General features: G+C 41.2%; 1 protein-coding gene across 3 annotated transcripts in view; it reads right to left on the bottom strand.

Moving 5' to 3' along the window:
• Window positions 1–13010, bottom strand: part of ABCD2 (ATP binding cassette subfamily D member 2) — a 48789-nt gene that overhangs the window by 19711 nt on the left and 16068 nt on the right. The window lies entirely within an intron of this gene.

Here is a 13010-nt window from a genome sequence, read left to right as displayed (position 1 = left end):
CATATGGGGAGGAAGGGCAAGTGTTGCCACTGATACGGGCTCTTTATTGTGGTTAACTTTGGAGGAGAGAGCAGATGATTCTAAATATATTGGAGTACATACCAGTCACTTGTCTTTCTAACAGAGGACTTACACGCTGGAGCTGTTAGGCATAAAGAGAGAGGTATAATGCCAGTTCAAAGGGATTGTAGACACACTGCACACTGTAACCATGCAGTGCTAATATCTATTAATTCACTGATGCCTTGAAAAGCAGAGGGCTTCAGTCTCTTGGGTAGCAAGTTAAGGAAGATGACTTGCTTAGAGTCAAGAAATTTCTGTTCCAAAATCAGAACAAGCCATATCCACTTTGCGCATTTACAAATACTTCCTGAATGTATTCAAAGGTGTTTTCATCTTCCATGCAAAATGAACTGTGCTGACAGAACTGATAACCTATTCTGACATCCATAATATTAGCATAGAATAGAATAGAATAGAATATTATAATTCAGTTGGAAGGGACCTAGAGCAATCATCTAGTCCAACTGCCTGACCAATTCAGGGCTGACCAAAAGTTTAAGCATGCTATTAAGGGCATTGTCCAAATGTTTGTTAAACACCGGCAGGTTTGGGGCACCTTCCACTACCAACCTGGTCTAGTGGAAGGTGTCCCTGCCCGTGGCAGGGGGGGTTGGAACTAAATGATCTTTAAGGTCCCTTCCAACCCAAACCATTCTATGATTCTATGATCAATCACCTCTCTAGGAAGCCTGTTCCAGTGTTTGACTACCCTCACAGTAAAAACAATGTTTCCTAATGTTCAGCCTAACTCTCCCCTGGTTCAGCTTTGAACCATTCGCATTTGTCCTATCACAGGATACCAGGGAGAAGAGATCAGCACCTCCCTCTCCACTTCCCCTCCTCAGGAAGCTGTAGAGAGCAATGGAGTCGCCCCTCAGCTTCTTTTTCTCCAAACTAGACAAACCCAGAGTCCTCAGCTACATTCCTTCCAGCCCTGTCAGCAGCTTTGTTGCCCTCCTCTGGACGCTTTCAAGGACTATCACATCCTTCTTAAATTGTGGGGCCCAGAACCGCACACAGTACTCAAGGCAAGGCTGCACCAACTTATTTTAAAGAATTATAGCAACTAATCAAAATGCACTTTGAGAGTTTATGAAGCAATCTGAATGATCAGTGTCTTAATTATAAGCACCCTGGAATAAGAAAGGGACCAAAAATACGTCTTAGTTAAGTGGCTGGCGTCAGAAGTTAAGGGAGATTCGTCCAATGTAAGTGCCCAAGGAACTGCTTCCAGGAACAGTCTGAAGCTCACCTCGCCTTCCTCAGCACAGGCTGTGATTAACACTTCCTCCATGGAAGGGGAAGTCTAAAAACATGTGGTTTGTGATTCTGGATACCACCTGCATGCAAGGTGGTTTCCAGAATCACAAGCTACACGTGACTGAGCAATCAGGACCTGACTTGTCATTTGCTGTCCAAGTGTGTTTGCAGTTATTATTGCACTATTATTCTCACAGACATGCAAAGTTATGTGGGAAAAGCTTTATCATCTAGAAAATTATGTGTAATGCAACTATAAACTCTTGACTGACCCATCTTTTAAGTTTCTGTCTCTGGCTGACAAGATGCCTCTCTAATATACCCAAGAAGGAGAGAGAAAGGGGAACACTACACTATCTGCATTTCAGATAAATTGCAGCTTGGATTTTCAGAGGAGATTGGGATGGTTTCAGAGCACAATACAGAGTGCCTGCTTTGACATCTAAACCAAAATGTACTCCAAATTTAGGCACCGCTATTCAAGAAGATCATACTGGAGCCCAAGCACCAGCCATGGAGGTATCTTCCTAAGAAACCTGAAAGATCTTAAGGGTCAGTGCTTGCACTGAAGAACCTCCTGTTCAGAAAGCTAAGGCCACAGCTCACACCTACAGATGTGCCCAAATGCTGTCTGATTTCCCAGAAGGTCCAGTACAGCATGAAATATGAAAGCAACAGTTTTAAGTCCAGAACAAAACACGTCAGTTACTAGAGATGTAAAATGAGGGGGTGTATGACAAGCTAACAGTTAGCAAATCTCTTCCAAGAACTGGGTTCAGGCTAAGTTCTTCTCAGCTTGCAGGGCATCAGATTCCCATTTTTCTAGGCTCGTATCCAGGCTAAAGAGGAATGAAAGGGAGGGCACCTTCTAGTCTTCCCACTGAAGCAAGGAAACTGCTGCTAAGAGGCAGGAATCATGTGTCTGAAGAGTTATTGGAAAGAGACTAATTATATACTATATCCATCAGAGTCCTCAACTGGAAGGAGGGAGACTTTAGTACCAGCCCTTGTGCCATATATTATTTATTTTATTCCTTTTTTCCGCCAATGCTCTTTAATACAAAACGCAGTAACTATCCTAATCCTTCAGTAGCATTGTGAAAACATATTAAAGGGGATTCTAATCTTATTTAGTTGTCTGGTCTCAGGAGGGGCTCAGGAGAGGGCTTGTTATAGATAAAGGGGTTTGACGTTTAACTCTCAGTTTGGCACCTAAACTTCAGTAAGAGGCAGGAGTTCAGACATACATTTATATTTAGAGATTCCTATGGATTAACTCTAGGTGGCTCCCTTTAGCTACTACGCAAATTTTTTGGATAATTTTCCAAAAGCCCTAAATCTCTGCCTGACTATCTAGGGAATCTACCTACATTTAAAACTCTCCATGACCTTGCTGGTTCCACGATCCTAATTTTTAGGTGCTGTAAAGTTTTCAACAGCCGCAAAGCTTCATCAACAGAGATGCTCAAGAAATGTCAACCTCCACTAAGTAAAGTGATCTGGATTTCAGTAGTTCTTTGATGACAATAACAAAATAAACAGCAAAAAATTAATGATGGCACCACTACTACAACTTTAAGAAAATAAAATGTCTTGTATTAATGGGAATTAAGTTCTTTTTAAGTAGTGTTGTATCCACTACTCTCACACAGAAGGTGGTATCACCAAAAGAGTTAAAAAATTATAAATAACATAATATTTAAAAAAATATTTAAAAAGCAACAGGCTCAGTTTATTGCATTTTATCTAGTTCAAGGGATTTTAGGACCAGCTAAAGTTTCAGCAACCCTTCTAAAGATATAAATAATTGATCTCTCTTTAAAATAACCTACACTGAACTCTCCACTTGTACAGAACTAACTATGAACATCCTCTAAATATTTCAGATAGATCAGTTACCAGAGTGGAATGTAATTAGCTCATAGCCATTGACACAGTTAACAGGAAATGAAACGCACAGTATAAAAGACTGAATTCTCAATGCATATAATTAGAATATGATATGAAAGGCTGAAAAAAATCACACTATCACTCTGTGTCTTTCTTTGCAAAGAAGCTATGCACATCTCTGCAAGAAAATCTGCGAAGAAATAATAACCAGAAAGGTAAAAGAAGCCTTCAATTTAAAGCGCTATTCATGCTCAGGTATCATCTCATCTCATGATTTACTTATTCACCATAACCAAGATCACTTACAATATAACTGGAACTGGTCAGAGGGCATAAAATTTTAAGGTGAACAATTCACAAAATTATCCAGTTCAGTCTGTCTGTATCTTGTGATAGGCAGAGACAACAGAAAGAACACAAGAACACATGCACAATTAAAAACAAAACCCAGACAATTTCTACAAAATGCGAGTAGCTAATGCAATCTGAAATAATTATACCTCCTGCAATGAATCAAATCAAGCAGCCAGGCAAATGAAAGAAAAATACTTCCCTTTTCTTAAACATCCAATTTTTACAGGCCCAGGCTTTTCATACCTCTGGGAGTCCTGATGATAAAAGGATTATTTGGATGGATGATCACAAAGATCAATGAATTGAAGAAATAACAATTAGCTGTTCTGGACAAGAGCCTAGCATGCCAGTCCCACCAGGCATACCCCAGCCTTAGAGGTGTTTCTGATTTTTATCACAGCAATGTAAGACAACGAGCAAGGCAGTCTCCCTCTTTTAGAAAGATCCCAAATTACTCATGGTTTTGCAGATGAGAATTGGCACCTTACTTCTCAGAGAAGAGGAAGTGTAGACAGTGAAGCCTCTAGAGCAGAGGCTGCTTTTGCCCTGAGTTTCCACAATGCTTAGTTGTCCATGGCCACATTTTTTGCATGCACTGGGATATAAATATGCAAGTAATACTAGAGTAATAGTGTGTCGCCAGTGAGACACTCTGCCAACAAGTGGGAAGTCACACACTGCACTGACTTCCCTCTCTAATCCTCTGTGAAACACCGCATTACACAGGACCGAACATGACAGCGCAGAATACAGAGATGCACCACGTATATGGATACATGGAATGTTATTACAGACATTTTATAAACATTACAGGTACCTGAAGCGGCCACAAGGGAGCTGTAGCAATCTTTGGCAGAAACTAAAATTGATAGGATATAATTAATGCAAAACGCTAGGCAGATAAACAAGTCTGGAACAGCCTTCCCTCTTGGGAAAGACATGCTCCCATCTAAGCTAGGCTAGCGCACACATGCTGTACTGCGGAAAGAAACCCACCTGCTACAAGCTCCCACAAGACCATGACGTAATGACTCAAGAACTCAAGAACAAAGAACTGAAAATCCAGTGTTCTGAGGACTACTCCGCATTACTTGCAAAGAGAGTCATCTCACCTAAACATACTCATCCGAGTCTGAGTTAGTCACCCCAGGCTCTCTGTAGTCAGTGGAGTCCTCTAGTGAACTGGTACCTCCAGTAGGTCTCATGTGTTTTAGATGTTTGTCCTAGGACTCAGGACGAACAGCCGCAGTGGTCTGAACTGGAAGACTATTGTGCACTGAGGAATTAGTGATCCACGTAACAGTTGACCTGAGTGGGCACAGGCCTGTGCTATACTTTGCTGCACCATGTTGGGCTGTGCTGCACATATAAATTGGCCTTCAGGCCTGTTCTGTGCTGCACTTATCACTTGGCTGCAGGATGAACTTTGCCAGCTTATCATAACGGGGTAGACTGCAGGCAGCTCCAGCTTGTCTTCGGCAATTACACCACCTGCGTGTCCTTGTCTTTATCTTGAAGTGAAGCAGCACGTTCTCATGCTAACATCCTTTTGCCCGACAGTAGAAACGACAAATGGAATTGTTTACTTCTAAGAAACTCCTATCAGAGCACTAAAGACCATAATGCCAAACCTTAGCACAGATGGGATCAGTGCAGCATGCCATGCCATGCTGCGCCTAGAGGTCCATCTGATGCTGCGCAATGCTGGGTTCCTAGCATCTGATGGGACACATGTGCCACAAAGATAATGAAGGGACCAGAGCATCTCTCCTATGAGGAAGGGTTGAGAGAGCTGGGGCTGTTCAGCCTGAAGAAGAAAAGACTCAGAGGGATCTTATCAATGTATAAAATACCTGAAGGGACGGCGCAAAGAAGGTGGAGGAAGGCTCTTCTCAGTGGTGCCCAGTGACAGGACCAGAGGCAATGGGCACAAACTGAAACATAAGAGATGCCACCTGAGCATCGGGAAACAATTTTTCACTGTGAGGGTGATTAAGCACTGGAACAAGTTGCCCAGGGAGATTGTAGAGTCTGAATCCTTGAAGACATTCAAAAGCCATCTGGACTTGGTCATGGGCAAACAGCTCTAGGCGGCCCTGCTATAGCACAGGGGTTGGACCAGATGACCTCCAGAGGTCCCTTCCAACCTCAACCATTCTGTGATTCTGTGATTATCTATGCTATCAACTTATTCCTTATCTCTAATAAAAGGAATTTTAATTAATGCATTACAGAGTTCAAATACCCTTCTTGCTGAGATTGACATGAACACTGTCACTGGTGCACAGCAACTGTGAATCACCCTCTGGAAGTAGACAGTTCACTCATAAAGCTCACACAAGGATGCCTAACTATTAGCTGCCTAAATGAAAATAGACAAATTCTACCTTTGGTGCATGAGTTGACAGTTTATTGTTTTAACTTGTCGGGGGTGGGAATTGAACACTTGTGTACAAAACCAGCTAATAGTCTTCTCTCTGGAAGGTGGGCAGTTACTAGTGAATACTGCATTGTCTCCAAGAAATGCAGAACAGAATCACCATGCTGAATAAAAATTACATTTACCTTGGAAACCACAGTGAGTTGGAGGAGGGACAGAAGGTGAGATCCTCAGCCTGCAGGCAGGCAAACACAGGGTTAGAACCTAAGAAAGGTGTCCGAGTGAGCAGACCACAGAGAGGCTGGGAGAGGGCTGAAGGTTCAGTTTACCTTGGAGCTGGGACACAGTTCTGGAGCCCAGGACATACGGGCGGGCAAAAGGCAGAGCCTAGAGTGCATGGGAAGAACTATCACCTTCTCCTGAAGAGGGAGGTGTTGAATGTCTACTATGTGGACATTTAAAAGCATAGGGCACTGTAAGGAGAGTTTCTGATTGAAAATCATAGTAAGAAGGAGGAGAAAGGACTCCTTCCCAGGGAAGATGATACAGTTGTTATTAGAGCTTTCAACTGTCCTTCCCTCACAAAAGCCAGCATCCTTTCAGCCTTTCCATATCAAGCCTTTTATATCAGACAGGTTTTGTAGTTTATTTTTCCCAGTGCTTCCCAGTGTTACGTAGCCAAGTTGCTTCTCAAAATTTGATATGCGTAAGGCACTTGAAGCATGCTTTTTGACATTCTTAGGTAAAATATTATTGAAATAGTAAACATTGGCCATTCTGTTCATCTGTTCATCTTTGTTGCACAGTTGCAACATAAGGCATTAAGCTGGAGGTAACTGCTCAAGCTGGACACAGTAATGGCACTTCTCTGCAGAAACTAGGTCATGTAAATGCAACCATCAGATTATGCCCTAACATGCAAGTTTGCCCATATCACTTCTAAGTTACACAGCAATCTCAGTTAACCTGTAGGTGAATTTGTTCCCCTGGCACTGCCATCAAAACTAAATTTTAAAGGCAAGTGAGCTGTTTGTCTGAGCAAAATGAACCTAGCCCAGATTAAATAGATTGTCAGTTGCTTTGCTGGATGGATCCTATAAATACCAGCCATATATGCAGTTCTAACAATCTCTTTAGTGATTTCATATTTATAAAATGTTTGTCAAGCTTAACCTGACAATGTACTTAAAAAAACATTTCAAAGCCTAGTTTTCCCAGCTTTTAAAGGAAGTTCAATAAACAGTCTGGCACATACATGGATACCTGGAGAGCTGGTACAGACAACACGTAATTATCGGTGCTAAACGAGGACTTTTGATATTCAAAATCCAAACAAAAGCAGCAAGTGGAGGGTGGAAGCATTGCAAGCTCATGCTGGCAAGAACATGATGTTCAAAATATGTTATGAAACACAGAGCAGCTGATTGCCAGAGATCCTAGTAGAAATATTCCTGCAGCTGGGCATCCTCACAGACAAAAACTTAGCTCTTCTGTAACATCGAGGAAAATGTCTCAAAAGAATGTAAATTGAGGAAGTTCTGCATATTAGTCACACCCACTTTTGGCAGGAGCCAAAATAAGATTTATGTGCTTAGTACTGAAAGAAATATTCAAAACTGCTTTGATTATAAGAATGGATTTCACCTTTTAGTTGCATACATATCATGGTATTTAATCAGCCATGCAGCTGATTATACCTCTGTATCTGTGACTTGGTAGGAATGCAATGAGTTACTGAATGGATCTTAATCCTCTGAATGTTCAAGTTCTTTTATGGATCACAAATAAAAGGGATTTGGCTTGCACCAAGTGACCACATTGTGCTTTAAGTGAGCCATCTCCATGAGTTTGGAGAATGAAGTCTCTCCATCTGTCTACACAGAAGGCGGTAATAATAGAATCTGCTTCAACTGAAAAGACCACCAGTAGATAAGAGACGATACTGAAACCTCTGTATCAAATAAAGTCTAGACTTCCCTGCTGATTCAAACTTGTCAACAAGGGTCTTCATTTGTATCAAGTGTGGTACTGGCTTCTGTGCTTCAGACAACTGCCCGCTAGGAAATGCACTAGGCTCCATATGGAGTAAAAGTTGAGTATGTATCAACACAACTCAATTCCTCACCCACATTTAGTCCTCTTGGGAACTCCTCTCACAGCCACAGCTTGCTCCAGACAAGCCCCCAGTCTGAAGAGATTGAGGGACCAAAACCCTAGAGCATGATGAAGTCCTCCACAAACAGTCCTCCTGTTCAGCTGCAGCCTTTAAGACCAGTGTTGGATTTATGTAAATACGTTTTAAATCTAAACTAAACCCCAATGCAGCAAGCTGACTAAAGGCTTCGGTCCAGGATTTCTGCAACACTTTGCCTAATAACAGAAAAGACTTGTAAGCTGTGCTTTAATTAGCTGACTCTGTGTCTGGCCAATAAGGAAGGTGCCTTGCATGGCTTGAGAGGGAGTAGCAGTTAATCCATAAAGCCATATTCCACCTCTGACTATTAGCACAGGTAAATCTTGTTTACAATGTGCTACCAAGAGGTACTGTCATTACTTGAGATCAGTCAGCACATAGACCTAATTAAAATCCTTCAAACTTTACAGCTCTGAGTGAGCCTTCAGTGGAAACAGAGAGGTCTCGCAGTGATCCTGGCAGGCAAAGCTTTAGGGCAGCAAGACTAGAACTTTTCTGTTCTAGGTGAGATAAGACAGGACTTTCTTCAATCAGGAAGGAGAAGTGCAAGCATTTCTATACGAGTCCCAGTAAGATGAAATGGGAAAAGCTGTGGCCTGGCTAAGGGGTAGCATAACAGCCCTCTCAGATTCAAGGCCACACTTTTTAAATGAACAGCAGAATACTGACTTAACCTGTCTTGACTTGATTCACTTCAAAAAAGAAAAAAGAAGATACAAAGTAGCAGACAATTTGTTAAATCAAACCTATATCAAAATAGTATGCATAACTGAAGTATGCCATGTCATGTTTCGTGCTAGCGCTATCTACCACAGACCTTTTTCTCATCTGTCAGATAAGTGGTGAACTTTGGAAATAAACATATTGTTATCAAGTTCATGGTGCTCCTTTTAAATAAGTATGACAGACAGATGCAGCGTGCAGGGGAGTAGATATCTATATAGTATGACATGAACTGATGGCAAATTACTGAAGGAACAAGTCAATGTGGTGGTGTACTATCAGCAAAATGCTGAAGGGCAATGACAATTGCTAGTGCAGTGTTAGCATGTGCAGTCAGAGTACAGTTTAACTCCAGCTGACCCAACTAAAGGGATCATAAAGACAGAGCAGTATGACCTGACAAGAAACTATGATGTGCAAGACCCAACATAGCATAGAGGCATCTGAGACAATCTGAATGAGCTGAGGCAACAGAACTCATATTTGTGCATACTTGCACAGCGCTTCACTTGGGCTACTTCTCTAAAAGACCACAGGCTAACAAGAAAGTAGTCTAATACAGAAGAACCATATAAATACATACTACACATGCACATACTTTCATATGTAATATAGGGTGAAAGCGAACACAACAATTTCGCAAGATTTAATTGTTTAGGTAATCAAAAATTGTCTTAGGAAACAACCACATTTTAATGACAGTGGCCACTACTACCTCCCTCCATGCTTAAGATAACATTAGAATCATGCTATAATCCTCAAAGTTTCATGTGCTTATAATGTAAAAATGACTTTTATTTTATCACTTTATTATTTATATTACTTAGAACTGAAATATTGTTGCTTGGTTTCATCCACATGATGAATATCCTTGGACTACTTGAAGCAAATCACATCAGACATTTGGATTACTCAACAGAGCTAAGGAGAGGAAATACATCTTCATAGCTGATGCATACTGTCCTAGCATTAATAGGAAGGCAGAAAGATACAGGTATATAAACCTTAAATGATGAAGAACAAACAACGTATGATACTAGCGTGTCTTTGGTTGTCTCCATTTTAGCATCTGACAAGCCTGGTGTTGAAGGAAAGAATTAGAGATCTACCTGAATGAGCAACATAAAGGGAGAAAGAATACGGAACTGGACTGTCACTGTGACCGCCGAGAAAGTGATCAGGGTTGTGCTTCTACCAGAATGGCACACAGAATTACAAAGAAACTATGCATACTACTGGAGAAACATGTCCCTCTCACAAAAATACCCAAATTACAGTAGAAGCAAGCTAGAGAGAAAAAACAGTAGCAATGGACCAGGAGAAAGAAGTACAGTGGATTAAGAACTACTCTCAGCTCTATGAATGCGAATCAGTAAATCAATCCTCAAGAAAGACGGAGAAAATGCTGATGGACGTTTTAGGTATGTGCTGCGCTAGCAAGACTGGAGAGAGGTGACTGAAGCTTATGGAACCAACAAGGAGTGCATGAGACATTCCTCGATGTAAATAAGACAGTAAGACACAGCTGGCAGAAAATGATGAATAATTTATATCAAAAGCCCAGTGGTGATTACAGCTTCACTGCAGCTTTACGGTGCAGAGACACTGAGGAATATTCCCGCAGTGTTGTCAAGGTAACCCGCAAGTATGTAAGTGTGCAGTTCTGCTGGCATTTATATCAAATGAGGGAGAACTAAGGAAATGAGAGCCAACAAGCAAAAATCTGTGTTTCCTTACAACTGAAAAAACTGAGACTTTTACTTGGAGAGCAAGAAGAGTGGGAGTAAAAGTTAGCAGGAATTGTATGCTAGAGCTCATTAATTCCACAGAGATGGAGTCTCCTCCCATGTTTAAGACCAACAGAGTAGGAACAGGGCACAGCCTGGCGAAATCAGGCTACCTTCAGATACACTGCTGCTATACAATGAAAGGATTGACTGCTTCTTTAATTCCCTAAGTGCTACATAAACATCTTGTGGTCATATCTTTAGCATTGGTATTCATGCTAACCGCTACATATTTTTGTTAATTATTTATTATTTAAAATTATGTTTCTGAATTCTGATTTGAATCATGATTCCTTACCAATTAGAGCACATTTATCTTTTCATTCATGCTACGTCTTGACTAGTTAATTAAAAGAGGAATGCAAAGAGGTGGTTAACACAAATGAAGTTTACTTTGCAGAAGAGGGATGGAGAAGTAGAAGAAGGCCTAAGAGCATATATTCTGCCAGTTACTGAGGCTCCAATGAGATGTGACAACTTGTTGAGCTGTGACCAGTTCCTAGCACTGATCCATCCTTGAAAACAAGCTGCTTTTGGCACCAATATGATGCTGGACTGCTTAAAGCCTCTTAAAGCCTCCCTCTCTTCTGCTCACCCTCCTCTTTTACAGGCCTGTCACGGACAGCTGCAGAGCCACACTCACAGAAATCCCTGGGCTTCTCTCCCCCTGTCCCCAAAAAGGGCAGTTTATCCCATCAGCATCCACCAGAACTGTGACTGATTAAGGACAATTTCTGCATGGCCTGGCCCTATATAAGGGGAGAAAAAAAAAAAGTCTCACAATGATTCACAGGGGTAAAATCTAGCAAAAGCAGTATACTGATGCCAAGCAATCTAAAAAGATAAAGAGACAGGGACTCTTAAGGCTCTGTTTCAAAGCCTACGTGCTACTAAGTAAAGCTAACTACAAAGTGTCTGCAGTGCTGATGAAATCTGGAGTATACAATGAGATAATTCACTTTTTAAATCATACTTTTGCGTGTAGCTTTTGAAAGTGGCAGAGACACGTGATTTCCCACGCATTTCTGGAATACTACGCTGGAACATTACAAACAGAGATGAAAAAATAGTCTTCTCAGTGAGCTTCTATTTACTGTGGAGCAGTCACTGTATTCTCCACCATTCACTGTGTGCAGATGATGTTCCTACATTTGACTCAAAAGAGGGCTGATGCAGAATTAAATTCAGCCACAGGCACGCAGGAGTAAGCTCTTACCAGGCTCGATGGTAACTGTGTCCACTCATGGAGATCCATCTCCCATGTTCTTAGACCAGAGACATAATGTATACACTTAAACACAACGATGTAATTCTAATTCGCTGCTCTGACAGACATCCACCAATTCGAAAGCCTTCTGCTATACCACAGTTTTCACCTACCCACCAAACGAAAGACTGAGGTAGGCTGAATCTAGGTGATAGTGTCCTACCACCTCCCCAGTCCTCTCAGTCCAGAACATAAGCTTTCCCTGAAGTTATGCTGAAATATATGCATGATGAAAAGTAGGCAGGGCACTATCTTTGCCAGTCTGCAGTTTTAGAATTATGTCTAAAAAAAAATAAACAAACAGAAGGTAATCCTGACCAAGCAGCAAGTTGCACAGGATTAATAAGCAAAATGGTTGCACCAACAGGACCTTCCAAAACAAGCTGCTTTAAATTCGAAACTTCAGAACAACTTACAAACCACTACAGAAATTCTAAATGAATTCTAGAGCCAGGGACAGACAAAAAACCCAACTGAATTTGTAATTTATTTCGGCCATAAATAAATGAAATGTTAAAACACTCAGAAGTGGAATACAGGCAGAAAAAAAATGCCTGGACCTCATAAGGCAATCCACACAAAAGCCCTAAAAATCCAGCAGATCTGTTGCAAATATGGTCCAGAAACAGTTAACAAAGAACTGTTTTTATGGAAATGAAACCCCAGCAGATGTGACTCAATCCCCCCAACCAGCACCTTGGTAAATCTGCCTGAATGCAATGCGAGTCTGTTTGCTTTCACAGAATAAAGGGGACGTAAGTAAAGGGGAAGGGCTCTAGGCAAGCCAGCCTCAGATCTGAGAAGGGGCTGGGATCACACAGGGACAGAGGTGGCTGAAACTCAAGATTTTCTGCAAAGAAAAAAAGTCAGAATAGCTTTTGTTCTGCCTAAGAATAAAACTGATTTTAAGAATGTCCCACACAATGGGAATTCTGAAATATTGTTTTGAAAAACATTAAATAAAGCATTTTGCTCCAAATACCTGAATGAAACCCTCGAGTGGCTCAGAAAAATTACAATGGCTAGCAATTATACATATATTTGAAAAAATTATAGATAAATGTTCTTTGTTACCTTCATCTGCAGCAAGGA

This window comes from Nyctibius grandis, chromosome 5 (assembly GCF_013368605.1).
Source record: "Nyctibius grandis isolate bNycGra1 chromosome 5, bNycGra1.pri, whole genome shotgun sequence".
NCBI lineage: Eukaryota > Metazoa > Chordata > Aves > Nyctibiiformes > Nyctibiidae > Nyctibius > Nyctibius grandis.
The sequence above is the reverse complement of the archived record's forward strand: the minus strand, read 5'-3'. Positions and strand labels throughout refer to the sequence as shown.